Source organism: Coenobita brevimanus, chromosome 18, assembly GCF_032717465.1.
Source record: "Coenobita brevimanus isolate Jiangsu-jjx chromosome 18, ASM3271746v2, whole genome shotgun sequence".
NCBI lineage: Eukaryota > Metazoa > Arthropoda > Malacostraca > Decapoda > Coenobitidae > Coenobita > Coenobita brevimanus.
In genome coordinates, this window is record NC_136971.1 from 12,134,225 (window position 1) to 12,150,553 (window position 16,329).

Sequence of the window (16,329 nt, forward strand, 5' to 3'; positions counted from 1 at the left end):
TCTCCAAATTCATGAAAGCCGCATACAACTTCTTTCCCTTCTCTAGAAACTTTTCCACTAAAGATCTAAGAATGAATATCTGATCTACACAACCTCTTCCCTTCCTAAAGCCTCCCTGTTCTTCTCCAACTAATTTCTCTGTTCTTTCTCTAACTCTGTCTAAAAGTATCCCACCATACACTTTTCCTATTATACTAAAAAGGCAAATGCCCCTATGATTACCAAGATATGTAAAATGTAAAATACTAAGTAGGTGTCGAGTCGGTGTTAACCCTTTCCCTCATGGGACGTGTTATAAAATTAATTCTTGCTACCACCAGACGTATTTCTATCAGTTTATGGGATACTGAGCAAAGGGGGTTAAGTATGCTTCTAATGCCTTCACTGCAGGACGTCTTTCCGATTCTTTAAATCGTCAGGTGGTAGCCAAACAAAGAAATATTCTCGGGCTGATGAGACCAAGCTTTCTAAGAGGTTGTTCATCCCATCAGCCTTTGTTTAAGGGAAGCGAGACGAAGGGGAGTGAGAGGAGGGGAGGAGAGACGGGAGAAGCAGAGATGAAGGGGCGAGGCGGAGAGGGAGGGACACACGGGGAGGAAAGGGGAGATGGGGAAGGGAGACAAGCGGAGAGGGATAGAGGATGTGGGGAGAGGGAGCTTGCAGAGAGAAAGGGAGGAGGAGGGAGGAGTGGAGAGGAGAGGCAGGGAGGTGGGAGGAGAGGGGAGAAGGAAGAGGGGTGCAGGAACGCTTGGAAGGGAGAAAAATGGTGGAGGGAAGGTGACCGGAAGAGAAAGGAATGGGATAAGAGGGAGAGGTGGAAAAAGTGAGAGGAGAATGTGCCTGACTAGAATGCGGAAAAAAGCGAGAGAGAGAGAGAGAGAGAGGGAAGGAGAGAGAGAGAGAGAGAGAGAGAGAGACTGAATAAAGCTGATAAAACGAAGCAAGAATTCAGTAAGTCAAGGTTGTAAAGAAAATTGGGTAAAAATGAAGTAGTTGAGAGAAAGAAAAGTAAGTTAAGGAAATGCAACTATTGGACTGAATGAAAGAGGTAAAATGGATGGGAAAAAAATACAATGAAGGAAGTAATAAGGTAACGACGGAGCTAAGCCTTGCCACGATAAAAACTTGTATGGGGCGAGAAGGATGGGTGAGTTAGGCACGTGTGTTGAGGATAGTGTAGGGTGTATCAAGAAAAATGGGGAAAGTAGAATGGGTGGGGGAAATATTCAGGAGATTAAGGAAGACATAAGGAAGCTGGAGAATTATGTTAAGCCGGAAGACTTTAGGGAAGGGTGAGATGAGGTGGAAGAGGAGGAGGAGGAGGTGAGGGGGAGGGAGGAGGGGATAAGGAGAATGGTGAGAGTGGAAATGCTAGAATGGGAGAGGGGAAACAGTGACAAGGAGGAAGGGCTGAGGAATGAGGAGGAGGATGGAATGATAAGAATAGTAATAAAAGAAAGCAGTTACCTCCATCACTTCGAGAAATCGCGCAAGTGAATTAAAGGACGTTCTCACAGTGAAGATATATACCGCAGGCTTGAGAGTGTGTAGGAGGTGATCGTATGGGAAACGTAAGGGCGGTAGCATCCTCGTAAAATAGCACACATATAGGAGCCATCGATATAAGGGCGTTGAAGTAATGTGAAGGTAATGCGACTAAAGTAAACTAGAGGTGGTAGTGGTGGCGGTAAGAATGTGTGGTGTGTGATATTATGGGTGATGTAGGGGTGGTGGGGTGGGCGAGGCACTACAAATGAGCGGATTATGTAGTAACAGGACACAGCGGCATAAAGGCTTAATGGGGGTCGGCCATTAACACGGGGGGGGGGAGGGGATGCTGGTAGAGGGAAGGGAGGAGGAGAAGGAGAAGGTGGCCGAGGGAGTTTTCCATAAACCGCTATTTACATGACCTTTTTTTTTTTTTTTTTTTCGTACTCAGTCAAGTGCAAGTGTTTTCCATTTTTTTTTTTTCCTTGAAGGGAAGGGGGAGAGTAGGAGAAGGAAAAGATGACAAAGACTTTTTTTCACTGTTTACGTTACCCTCTTTTATTTCGTGTTTCGTGGTAGTGGTGGTGTCAGATGCAATTACATTTTTCTTTTTCTCGGGCAGTTGGAAGAGGAGGAGGAGAGGACGAACGAGGAATTTTCACAATCCATCATTTATGTCTCCTTTGTTTTTTGTCGTTATTGGTGATGAATCAGGTGTTTCTCTTTTTCATTTTTCATTTTTTCCTGCTAGCAAGGAGAGGTGAGGAAGAGGCGAGAGCTACTTAGGGACTTTTACTTGATCCACCATGGACGCTTTCCTTCCCCCTTCTCTGTTTTCGTTTTGGTATCAGGCGCTATTACTTTTTTTTTTTTTTTACAAGGACGGAAGGGGAAGGAGAGGAAGGCGACTGAGAGACTTTTTTTTTTTTTTATAAACACCCATTTATAATTCATCATTCTCTGTTTTTCTTGTTTGGTCGCTGGTTTGTGAAATGCTGAAGCGTCCTCCCTCTCCCACCTTTTTTTTTTTTTCCTGGTAAATGGAATCGAGCAGAAGCAGAGGGCGACTGAGGGACTTTTCATTGTCGACTATTTACGCTGCTTTTTTTCGTGTTTTGTGGTGGTGTGAAGATTTTTTTTTTTCTGGTTCTCGGGAGGGAAGAGCAGAGAGATTAGTTTGGTAGTTCTCCATTTACAGTCATTTTTTTTTTTCCCTGTTTTGGAGTGGTGAGGTAAGTGACAATTATTCACCATTCGTTTGGATGAGTCAAGAGCTGAGCCACCGTCTTCTTTCCTTAACCCTTTGACTGCGAGGATTTCTTTCAGCTAAAACAAGGAAATCTTTTGGTGTTAAACTACTTAAAATTCTCAGATGAACCAGTATGAGAGGATCACCAGAGATAGTTTTTGAGGCAATAATTTGTTTATGCCGAACAAAATTTGGTCTTAACCAGACTGTGACACACAAATGTACCGAGATCAGCGAAAGAGTTAATTTTTTACTTTGTTGCGTGTGGTTTATGTGGCATAAAATCGGTGACAGAGAAATAGGAATTTGGTGATAATCTCTGCGCATCCCCCTGTCCATTTCTTTTTTGTTGTGTTCCTCTCTGGAGTGGTGAGGTAAGTGCTGTCTGACCTCTTTCATTTTTTCCTGTTTCTTTTACATTGTTTTCTTCTGGAGTCCCTACAGGCAGGATGGAGTGAGCCAGGATTGTTGGTAATATTCTCTGTACTCCTGTTTTTATTTATTTATTTTTTTTCGAATTCAGTTTGTTTGGAAGATGGTACTTCAAGCGACATGTTTTATCTCACCTTTTTCGTGTATGTATGTATGTATTTATGTATATATATTTTATATAAATAATATATATACATATATAAACATATATGTACACACTCCTTTTATCCTTTTTACCCAATTTTTATTCATTTCTTTATTTCATTATTCGCTTGTGAGATGATGCGTTATAGTGAATCAGCGAAGAGATCAGTGGAAAATCAGATGAGGAAGAGATAATAAGTTGAACCAAGGAAAGAGAGCCTACACACAGACAGTAAATGAATACAATAGGTCGTCTTGGGAAAATGATAAAGAATGAAGAAAAAGTAAGATAATAAACTAACAGGTAGAGGGAAAATATACGATGAGGAAGAGATATAAGAGGGAACGAAGGGAGAAATGTATAAGTATTAAAATTATGAGAAATGGGACGGATCATGGAAATAAGAGACTAGGTACAGCAATAAGTAGGTTTGCTGAAAGAGTGAGAAAGGAAATTTTATAGAAGAAAGAACATAAGAACATAAGAAGAGAGGATAACTGCAGTAGGCCGGTTGGCCCATGCTAGGCAGCTCCTAGAAGAGTAACTGAACTACTAGAATGAGATAAGGACAGCAAAGAAGAAGGCTCTCCCCCGCCCTCCAAACCCTCCAGCCGAAGCCGGCAGGAAAAAGTCAGAAAGAACACCACGCCGTATAGAAAAACTGGCGTGGACATTTTACAGGAAAGTGTGAAAGGAGAATAGAGACTATCATAGTGTAACCTGAAAAGAAATTTTTTTTGAATTAGTATTGGTTATAAGATTTTCTTTATTCTATATCCACCCCTTATTTGTCATATGCTTATCTAGCCTATGCTTGAAACTCTCAATGGAAGAGGCAGCAACTACTTTACTAGGTAGCTTATTCCATTCGTCTGCTACTCTATTACCAAACCAATTTCTACCGATTTCCTTACTGAAACGGAATTTTTCTAGTTTGAAACCATTATTTCTAGTTCTATCCTGTATGCTCACTTTAAGTACCTTGCTAATATCTCCCTTATTTATACCATTCATCCACTTAAACACCTCAATTAAGTCTCCCCTTACTCTACGCCTCTCTAGCGAATGCAGACTTAGTCTTTTCAGTCTGTCTTCATATGACAGGTTCCGGACGTCATGTATCATTTTAGTCATTCTTCTCTGTACATTTTCTAACGAATTAATATCCATTCTATAGTAAGGACACCAGAATTGTACTGCGTAGTCTAAATGTGGCCTTACTAATGCTAGATAAAGTTTTAGTATTACTTTAGATGATCTATTGCTCACGCTTCTCGAAATAAATCCTAGGACCCTATTTGCTTTATTTCTCGCATTAATACACTGTTGCCTAGGTTTAAGGTCGTTACTAATCATAACTCCTAGATCTCTCTCGCATTCCGATTTGCTAATTTCTTTGTTATCTAAGCTGTATTTAGTATCTCCAATGGTCTTGCCTACGTTAAGGAGGAAAATTAATAAAATAAGAAAAAAATATATGATAACCTAAAGAAAGAAGTGATGAAACGAAAATGAGATAAATTAACGAAAGAAGGAGAATAAATGGAGATGTGAAATAATAAAAAAAGGGAGCGAACGTATGATGAGCCCAGGACAGAGGGACCTACATATCAGCGGGTAGTAGGTCGTCTGAGGGAGTGAGGGAGAGGAGATAATACAAGGAAGAGGGAGAATGAAAAAAGAAATAGAGATATAGTACGATAAGCGAAGGAGATTGGAGCTTACATACAGGGAATAACTAGTAGGTCGTTTGAAGAGGAAGGCAAGAGGCAGTGTGTGTTTATGGTCTGCCCAGGGGAACAACTTTCAGGTCATGTTATTATGTTCAGAGGCTTAAGCTAGAGGCAGACCACAGGGACGTCGGCTTGTCGGATCAAAGGTCCTTACGTCTATCCATTTTTGTCCCCATCTCATTCTTTTACCATCCAGTCTTGTTTCCCCGTCTCTCATCTTCATTTTCCTTACGCCTGTACCTTCCTGTCCTCATGCCCCTCACTTAGCATCCATCCATCCCCCTTCCATCACCATCTCATTTCTTAAGTTTGTTCCTTCTTGTCCTCATCCTTTTATCCATATATCCTTCGGTAGGTACTTAACACCTATCCCTCTCCATCCTTACACCTTCACATCCCCCCCCCCCCGTCATCTCTCCTTTACTTACTACATCTTTCTCCCTCACTTATTTACCATCCCCTTCTTCTCCCTCTTATCACCGCCCCTTCCCACCTGCTCCTTCCAACACTCCTCATCCTCATACTTTAAGGCTACTTTCTCATTCGTTCCATTTTATGACAAACCTGTGCGTTACAGCGGATGATGGCGGAGGAGGAGGAAGTGGAGGAGAGAAAGTAATTCGAATCGAATTCTTTGCATAGCAGCTTGGACCGTCCGGAAGCTTTACGGAAGGTTGTTTAAGGGCTATGATATTGTGGACAGAAATCTTTTTAGGGTTAACTAAGGTATTATTTGCGTTTGCTGTGGGCCTCTGGGTTTTGTAGACTGCTGCTGTGAAGTGGAGCTGCACATTTATTTTTGTGTGTAACCTATTTCCAGCTGTCTTCTCCAGTGCTTTGCTTCTGTCCTACATATCCTCCCCATCTCCCCTTTGTGTGTGTGTGTGTGTATGTGTGTGTGTGTGTGTGTGTGTGTGTGTGTGTGTGTGTGTGTGTGTGTGTGTGTGTGTGTGTGTGTGTGTTTACACGTTCACTTTATGCATGATCGTCTTCTCGACTTTCCTGTTACCTTTTTCCATACTCTCAAACTCTAAAATTTCACTGTGAGGCAGATCAGATCGCCTGGCGTTAGCTTCAGTAGATACGAGAACTATTGTTTATGCATAGGTTAATAGGGGCTGTAATAGTTCAAAGGCTCAGTGACACTCTCAGGTGAAGAAAAATTGTCAGTTGGCAGAAGGAATACACTGCTAGAATTATTCCGACTATGAAAGACCAAAAAACTAATCGCTGACCTGGGACCTAATTTGTCTTAACCTCAGCTGACCCTGTTTTTTACCTGATGACGCAATCTACCCCATATTCCCAATTAACCCATGACCTTTATATAACCCTTTGTCTCCCTCTCTCCTCAAATTTGTCGGCTTTATTCGGATCTGCACCTGAAACCTGTGTGTGTGTCTATCTATATGTCTGCCTACTTTTCTATCTATCTGTCTATCTGTCTATCTATAACCAGACGCATTAAGCCCGGAAGGGGTGGTCACTGCTGATTCGCCTTCATGTCATCTTATCATTCTCCATCCAGCAGCATCTCTCAAACTCTCACCCCTCTATGCATAGGAGAGACTTCTGGAACTAGAGAGGTGAGATAATGCATCCATCAAACCCGTTAAAATTAGAGACCCATTCCAAATATCATAAAAGCGTCCGGTAATCACAGTGAAGGCGTTCTCCCTTTCAGTCAGGTGATATATTTTACTATTTTATTTTTGCTTCCTTCAGAGGATTTTACACCTGTCGTAGTAAAGAGATCAGTGAAAGGTACATCTAACCTCCATATTTTGGTATATAATCATTCTTAGATAGCAAGATTGAAGGAAGAAGCCCATCAGTAGTTATAATTTCTCGATACATTAATATTACTTGAGGTCATTTCCAAAGACCCATTCTCAAGGTATAGTGAACTCTGCCCCACCTGGCATATTTTTCACCTTTGCTTTTGAACGACCGAGCATATTACCTACCTGGTGTGTGTGTGTGTGTGTGTGTGTGTGTGTGTGTGTGTGTGTGTGTGTGTGTGTGTGTTCATTTTTACATTCTTTTCAGTTACATATTATGCCTTCTTAGAATTTCCATCAGAACTCTTTATCACTCACTCCGATATCGCATTTTCTCGTCATTCTTGCTACCTTAACACAATAATACTCAGCTTTCTTTCGATATTTTTCTCATCTTCATCTGACGTCCTTTCGGCTTTCGATAATGTAGTGACAGCCTCCCACTAAAGCGATTTCTTGAGAGAGAGAGAGAGAGAGAGAGAGAGAGAGAGAGAGAGAGAGGAGAGCGTAATTTGTGTACATAAGGTTTTCTAGAGTTTATTGTGGTATTAATACCCTCTCTCTCTCTCTCTCTCTCATTTTCTTTTGTCTTCCTTCTCTAACACTCTCCATTTGCCATCCATCCACTTTTCTCACATCTCTCACATTCTTCATGATCCTTCCTTCTGTCCCTCCTTTCTATATCCTACTGTGTCGTATGCAGCAGAGAGGAGAGCACGTGGGTGTAGCAAGAAAAAGGAACTACCGGGAACAGAATGATATTTTTAGTTTTCGACAATCATACTCGACAGGTGTATATTAATTGGATGATTTTTTTTTAAAGCATGGGCATAAGAATAGGTAAAAAGAGTTTATTTCTTGCACACACGGACACATACACGCACTCCAGTTACACACACACACACACACACACACACACACACACACACACACACACACACACACACACACACACACACACAATTGTTAATTAGTATCAAGCATCGTTTTTGTGCCAAGCCTGATTGGGTGACTCGAATTCGGCCCTGTTAGTGTGTGCGCCTGAGAGAGAGAGAGAGAGAGAGAGAGAGAGAGAGAGAGAGAGAGAGAGAGAGAGAGAGAGAGACCCCTTTGCTTTGACTGAAGCCGAATATTTCCCCTTCAGATGGCTTAATTGGCAAGGGGGACAGGGAGGAGGGCCCCGTTTGTCTTTTAACTGAGGCGCACGCTATTCGTTAGTTCATCCGACGGCGTAGCGGCAGGAGAGAGAAGGAAGGGGGAGGGGAAGAAATAGAGAGGGGAGGGGAGGGGAGGGGAAGGGAGAAAGGGGGAGGGGAGGAAATACAGAGAGGAAGGGATGGAGGGGGAGGAGAGCTAGTCGGTGGGAAGGGTGTGAAAGTAGAACAAAGAATAAAGAGGGAAAAACGTGTAAGGGGAAGAAAAGGAGGAAGTGAATTATTGGGGAGGGCACGGAGGAGAGGTTGAAGAGGAGAAAGGGGATGGTGAACTGGTACGGGAGGGGGAGAGAAGAAGAGGGAGAAAAAGGAGGGATGGGGAGAGAGCAAAATTGGGGGACTGGTTAAGAAATGGGATATCGGAAAGGAAAGATAATAAATGGAAAAGGGCAAGGAATAGATGGCTAAAGGGGACTGTAAGGAGGTGAGAATAAACAAAGGAGTGGGTGAGGGGTAGAGAGAGCGGAATTGATAAAGAGGGGAGAGGGGGATAGAGACTGACATTAGGATGGGAGGGAAGAGAAGATAGAACGCGAGAGAAAGAAAAGGTATAGACGGGTAGAGTTGAAATGGAAGAGACATGAGCAAGAGTAGTGAGGGGATGTTAAAAAAAAGGGGAGAGGGTATTAGGAGGAGGAAAGTAGGAGTGTAAACGGAGTGAAAAATGGGAGAGGGAAGGGGAAGAAAAAAGGAATGGGGCGATTGGAAGAAAGGTATGGATGAAAAAAGATATTGGGAATGGAGAAAGGAGACAAAAATGGTCGATTTGTACGGGAGGAAGGAAATAGGAAAGGGAGAGAAAGGGTGGGAGTAGAGAAATCGGTCAGTCATTGAGAAAAGTGTTGAAAGGGGGGATGGGAAAACATAAGAGGGAAAAGTGGAATGGGGGAGATGGAACGTTTAGAGCAGGGGTTCCCAACCTTTATTTACCCATTACCCCATTTTCCACACCTCCCTTCACTCATTACCCCTCATTGCTTATGTTTCCACAATTGCATTTTAGCTGCTTAACATTCTGATGCCTAGATTTTAGTTTGAATGTAGGACTTACTTAAAGGTTAGGCTAAAACCAAGAGAGTTATTGCAAGGAGTAATTTATTTTTATTATTAACACTGATACCAAATAAACATGACTTTAAACATTCATCTCTGAATTTTAGTATAGGTCTGAAAGTCTATCATAACTGGTATGATTTTTAGATTTTTTTTTTTTTGTTACCTCCCCCATTACCCTTCACAAAAGACCAAATTACCCCACTTGGGGTAATTTACCCCAGGTTGGGAACCCCTGGTTTAGAGAGAGGGAAGAAATGGGAAACAGGCGAGAGAGTGAAAAGGAGGCGAAAAGGAGAAAAATGAAAAGAGGAAGGAGGAAGGAAGGGTGCAAATTATGGGGGAGAGTGAAACGAGGATTGGAAAAATTGAAAATACATTGTAGATAAAGGGAGAAGGGGTGGAAGAGAGTGTTACAAGAGGAAGGGAAAAGAGAGCGTATTGAGGGGGACTGGATCCTCTCTGTCTCTCCTCCCCCTCCCCCTTTAACCACCCCAACCCTCAGCTTTTTCTTTCCACGTCTTTTTCTAGCTGCTTTTTTTTTTTTTTTTTTTTTCACGAGTTGAGTTTTTGGTATCTTTCTTTACAGCTATGTCAGTGATTTTTTTTTTTTTAGGGGGGAGGGGAAGGGTGGGGAGTGGGAGAGAATTTTTGCGTTCTTTTCCTCTGTCCCCGTGAGTCCTCACCCACCATTTTTTTCTTTTTCCTTTTCCTTTTTTTTTTTTTTCGTCTGCTGTTGTACCGGGCTTCAAAGTGTCTCCCGGGTGATTCTCTGTCTAGCAATTGTGACGTGTTGGGTCTATTCTTTTGTGCGGATTGTAGGTCACTATTTTACTCTCCCTGCTGAATTGGAATTTGTTTTCTCCTTATTGTTTCTGTAGGAACTTTCCATAATATGTCTGATATTTCTGCTTGTATGAATGGCAGAGATGAACAGTACTGGTGATAAGGATTGAAGTAAACAAAGTGAATAGAACTGATAGATATTTTAGCAGCGCCTGTCTATATGTGTATGATCGTAAACATCTGTATATCCGTATATTCACCTGTCTATCTGTCCATCTATCTGCCTGTCTGTCTTTCTGATTATCCGTCAGTCTGTCTGTCTCTATAAAGTGTGTTTGTGTGCGTGCGTGGGCAAGTTAACCTTTCTTGCGGGGTGAAAATTAATGTGCAAAGACGTGACTAATCAGCCTGAATGTAACAAATAATTGTAAGCAGTTCTACTATTGTCATAAAATCTGTTCACTCGATCTAGGTGAAAATTACTAAACCCGCTCCCTACCAAACACACACATCCAGACTTTCAGCATACTCCAGATCCATAAATTATATGGAAGCGAAAAAAAAGTATGATTTCGCATAAAATCTTGTGTGTGTGTGTGTGTGTGTGTGTGTGTGTGTGTGTGTGTGTGTGTGTGTGTGTGTGTGTGTGTGTGTGTGTGTGTGTGTGTGTGTGTGTGTGTGTGTGTGTGTGTGTGTGTGTGTGTGTGTGTGTGTGTGTGTATCCGCAGCTGTCAATATTTTCCTCACTTTTGGGGGCTGGTAAACTTTTTCATTGAGTTACGGCAGTTTGGCAAATTCCCACGTTAACGGAGTGGCTATTTTGCCGTCGAGGCGTGGGGCGGCTTTTGTGTCGAGGTGGGTGCGATTGGGCTAAGTTTTGGGACGAGATGAGAGTGTGAAATCTTAAAGTTGGGGATTTAAGTGATGTGGCGGTGGAGAGGCTGATGGTTGCGGCAGATGTGTGGGGTGGGAGGGGGAAGGGAGGGGTCTGGGTTGGTCTGGTTTTGGTTAGGGAGGGTGGTCTTGATTGGCTTCCGGGATGGGGGTTGGATCTGGTTGGGGGAGGGGGATCTGGGTTAGGTTGGGGTAAGGGAAGTGGAAGAGGAGGAGAAGTTAGTACTGAGGTAGTAAGGTAGCTAAAGAGAAAAAGATTTACCTTATATTCCACCACTTCTGTCTCTCCTGTGATGGCTGATAATCTTAAGCTTGGAATGCGTCTTTGCCCACAGAATTTTCGCTAAATGCTTAATTATGATGTCACAGGGAAGAAAATGACGGATATGCTGCATTTCTGAAATAATCGAATTGGAATAGTAGATGAACTTTTGTCTGACTTTAAGTGATGAAAGTTATTCCTCACACACATACCATTTTTTTTTAATTCAGAAATGCGTATTTTCCGTGTTTGTGTCGTTAACTTTAAGAAATTGAATAGCTGGATTAATTTGCGGGAGCTGTCATTGAGTATTAGTTATATGTCCCTGTAAATGTGTCTTTATAATATTGTATGTTATTGGATAGAAGTGACTTGTATAATTATATGTAATAATATATTTTTGTGCACTTAGGGATTTGCATGTAATTGGTGTTTAATTGTACCGTACATACTGTAAATTAATATTAGCATGGGAATAATGAATTGTGTGTGTGTGTGTGTGTGTGTGTGTGTGTGTGTGTGTGTGTGTGTGTGTGTGTGTGTGTGTGTGTGTGCAGTACAGGAGTGCGCTATGCACAGATATACAGTATTTACTACTATACGAAGTACTGTATATACAGTATATGATGAATTTCTCTTTTCGGCTTTCAGTAATTGAATGTGGTGCAGAAGTATACTGAGAAATAAACATATACATACCACTGCATAAATAGAAATAAATTCATAGACATGCACACCGCTGCACAAATAACGCATAAAGTCATTTTACATGACGAATGTTTGTGTGTGGGCGTGTGTATATGTATGCAGCGCCTGTGTATCTCCTATTAAAATTACGAGTGTGACCTGTTATCCACGTAGCTCTTTTGTAATACGAGTTGTTTATGGCAGGGGGGGTATGTGACCGGAGCCTGTAACGTGAGCATGATGTACCACTGACATAGTTATACCTCCCTTTGTTCCACCATGCGCCACACTAATTAAAATCTATTAATCAAGTTTCTTTTTTTTAGTTTTTTAATTCGATATACAGAGAACTATAGGATGGCGAGCTGTGATGATGCGTTTTATTTATTTATTTATTTATTTTTTGTTTTCTCCGGTTTGACCTCTGAACTTATTAGATTTAGATATTGATGGATGTGGCGTTAGATGTGTTTGAAGATTTTGATGTGAATGTTGTATTGAGTGTTGTGGCTGTGTGTCGACCAACCTTCTGTTTTCCTACCTACCTATCTATAAAAAATGTTTGTCTATCTAATTGTCAGTCTGTCTATCTGTCAATCTGTCTGTCTATGGATGTTCTGTTTATCTGTATATCTTATCTGTCTTTCTGTCTACTCACCTGCCTAGCCATCTCTTTCCATCTATCCATATTTATATCTGTGTCCATCACACACACACACACACACACACACACACACACACACACACACACACACACACACACACACACACACACACACACACACACACACACACACACACACACACACACACACACACACACACACACACACACACACACACACTAAAGCGGCCGGTCCCGCCTCATCTGGCCTGGTGGGGAACTGGTGATGACACAACTGCTGAGTCTGTGTTTGGAACCTGTTATTTCCCACCCAACTTTGTGACGAGTGGGAAGGGGGGGGTGTTGGCTTCCCCCCCCCTCTCTCTCTCTCTCTCTCTCTCTCTGTCGGTCCCCTGTTCTCCTTTCCCTCCTCTGCCTGCTTCAGTTCTCTCTTCTTCCATATTTCATCCTTCTCTCTGTCTTTGCTCCCCGCTTTTTCTCCCTTTTCTGCTGGTTCGTCTCCCTTTCTCTCTTCGTTTCTCAGACTCCCTTCTCTCCCCTCTGCTTTTCCCATCCCACTCTCCTCTCCCTGCCTATGTTTATTTCCGTTTCAGTTTTTTCCCTCTCTACCACAGTCCCTCTTTCCTCTTCATCTCTCATCCAGCGCTCCTTTTGTTGCTGTCCTTGCTTTCCACATCGTTTAATTACCCACTTTTTCCTCCCGTGCCTAATTTTTTCTGCCCCATTTTCCGTCCTCTCCCTCCCCTTTCCCCAATCTATCATTGCCCTCGCTTCCTGTTTCCCCTTTTCTTTTTCCCATCCTCTCTTTTTCCCCTATCCTATCCCTCCATTTTCCTGTCCAATCCTACCGTTTCCCTCTCCTCGCCACTCCCTTTCTTTTTCCTCTCGTCTCCTCCCTTTCCTTCTCGTCTTCTCTCATCCCTTCCACCCATTGTTCCATTTTGTTGGTCGGTTGTTCTACTCTGTTCCCCAACCTCTCTGTTTACCATTTCCTCTGTTTCCCATCCTATCTGTTCCCCATTCCCCTCTGTTCCTCATTCCCTTCTGTTCCCCATTCCCCACTGTTCTCCATTCCCCACTGTTCCCCATTCCCCACTGTTCCCCATTCACCTCTGTCCCCATTCTTTTCTCTTCCTCACTTTCCTGTGTGTGTGTGTGTGTGTGTGTGTGTGTGTGTGTGTGTGTGTGTGTGTTTGTACTATTTTAATATATAAGCCTATTCAGTCCCTTAGCTCAGTCGGACCTTCTCACATATATAAAAGTCAGTTAGAAAAAAGAAAATAGAAAAAGAATTTGGAGGAAATATAAAAACCCCAGGAAGAAACGATCGTCAGCAAGTGGGTCTTGTAATAGATGGGTCAGATATTGATGGGGTCCATTAGGTTATGAGAAATGCGCCTGGGTCGTCCCTTTACGAGATGAAGACGAGATACCGCTAGGGGCCCAAGGATGGTCCGAGCAGGGGATGGTCGTCCTCGCTCCTGTGGTGGCTGTGGTGGTAGTGGTGATTGTGTGATAGTCGTTGTTTTGGTAGTGCGGTGACGGTCGTCCTCGCGCCTGTGGTGGCTGTGGTCGTGTGGTAGTGGCTGCTGTGGTTGTGTGCTTATGGTGGTAGTAGTTACTGTGATGGTTTAGTGGTCCGTGGCGAAATTATTGACGTTCTCAGGACCCTCTATTCACTCTCTGCTAAACATAATCGCCTGGTGTCAGCTGGAATAGACAGTTAAAGCTCCCCGACTATGAGAGGGTAAACAGTCGTATTCATAAGTATTAACTTATATTGTCAGGATCCATGGTTATTTTAGTGAAGCGTTTTTACTCGCTTAAGCGGATAGTAGAGGTAGCAGTAGTAATAGGAGTAGTAACAGTAGTAGTAATAGTAGTAGTGACAGTAGTAGTAATAGTGGTAGTAGTAGTAGTAGTAGTTATAGTAAAAGTGATAGCAGTGGTGATAGTAGTAGTGATATATTGCCTGTAACGACATGGCGATGATGACGTGTCTTCGAGAAATATTTGTGCTGTCTGGTTGTGTGTCTTGTTATCAGCCCGGATAGTAATACTGGTGTGTGCCTGAGTTGTGTGACGGGGTATAGGTGTCGTGTATTGGGGTGTACGAGTATGTTGTGGTGTATTATGGTGGTGCGGGGTAGTGATGTATTTGGTAATGGGTGTTTTGGTGCATTGTGATTGTGGGGTGTGCTGGTGTATTGTTAGTGTGTTTTGTCGTGTTATGATAGAGTATCGTGGTGTACTAGGGATGTTTCGTTTACAGTACTGTGACGCATTTTTGGTGTTGTAATGTTTTCTAGTAAGGGAAAAGTAGTTAAGTGTTGTTTTGTGTGCATGGGAGAGAGTAACTATATTCTGCTCAGTTTATACATGCTCACTTTATACTGCTCACTTTGTACTCTGCTCACTTACATGCTCACTTTATACTCTGCTTACTTATATGCTCACTTTATACTGCTCACTTTATCCTCTGTTCACTTACATGCTCACTTTATACTGCACACTTTATACTCTGCTCACTTAGGGTGAAGAATGGCGAAAACCGAAAGTTAAGGTGAGCGAACTGTAAGGAACTGACATGTTTTAAGTTGTTATCTTTACGAGCAAAAGAAGAAATTATTTTTTGTGTGCATCATGACTGCTTGGTTATACTTCCTATCCATCCTTAGTGTTGTTGTTCATCTCTAATTTCCGTTTGCCCTTGTATTTCCTCTCCCAGCCTGCAGTTATAGACTCTCTCTCTCTCTCTCTCTCTCTCTCTCTCTCTCTCTCTCTCTCGCCATTTTCCACCCCCCCCCTTTCTCATCCTCTTCCCATCTCCCTCTCCCTCCCCTCCCCTCCATCGCTTCATTCACCCTCTTCTCATCTCCCTCCCTCTCCTCGTCTCCCTACCCCTCTCCTATTTTTACATCACCCTCCTTTTCCTTTCCTCCATCTCCCTCCCCTGTTTTTGGCTCCCTCCCTCCTGTACCTTTGACCCATCTCCACATTACCTCCCTCCATCCTTTCTATTCTCCAGCCATCCTTCCTTTTGTACTTAAACACCCTTCCTCTCCTTCATTTCTTTAATTTCTCCTTCTCCATCTCTTCCATTTCTCCCTTTCTTCCATCTGTCTTTCTCCCTCTCTCCCTTCCCCTCCTCTCCTCCATCTCCCTTCCCTTCCTCTATCGCCATCTTCCCTCCCTTCTGTACCCCCTCCATCCCCCTCTTCTCTCCGTGTCCTTCACTCCTCTCCCTCCCTCCTGTGCCCCTCATCTCTCCCCCTCTCCCCAAAGCCCCTCTAGGGACTTGCCACCTCGGTCCGAATTCAGATCACACCCCCGGATTTTTATCAGAGCCCCTGTAAGCCCCGGGTAGACCTGGGGGAACACTTCTTCGGGATTGTTGTCTATAAATATGTGACAAGCCGCTGTAGACACGTGCTCCATCTTCCCACCACACCGCATGGATAACCACCCCTCTCTGCCTTTCCTCCTCCTCCTCCCCTCCTCTCTCCTGACCCCTCCCCGCCTTTCCATCGTCCCTCCCTTTCCGTTCCCTCCCTTCCTTCCCCTTCCGATCCCTCCCTTCCTTCCCCTTCCCTTTCATCTCATCCTTCCCTTTCCCTTCCCTCTCGTTCGTACCTTTACCTTTCCTGTCATCCATCTCTTCCATTATTCGTGGGTCTCATCTTGCTTGAATTCTTTTGACATTCTCTCTCTCTCTCTCTCTCTCTCTCTCTCTCTCTCTCTCTCTCTCTCTCTCTCTCTCTCTCTCTTATTATTCATTTGTCTTTGATTATTTATCTTCATTTTCCTGGTTTCATGTGTTTTCTTTGTTTTCATTTTCCAGGGGTAACTTTTTCAGTTTACTTTTCTTGGATTTTTTTTTTTTTTTTTTTATCAGCCAAAGCACTCTGTCTTCCCGCGACATCCCACAGATCCCCAGCACCCTCCCTTCTTTGCTTCCTTCCTTCCTTCCTTCCAGTCTT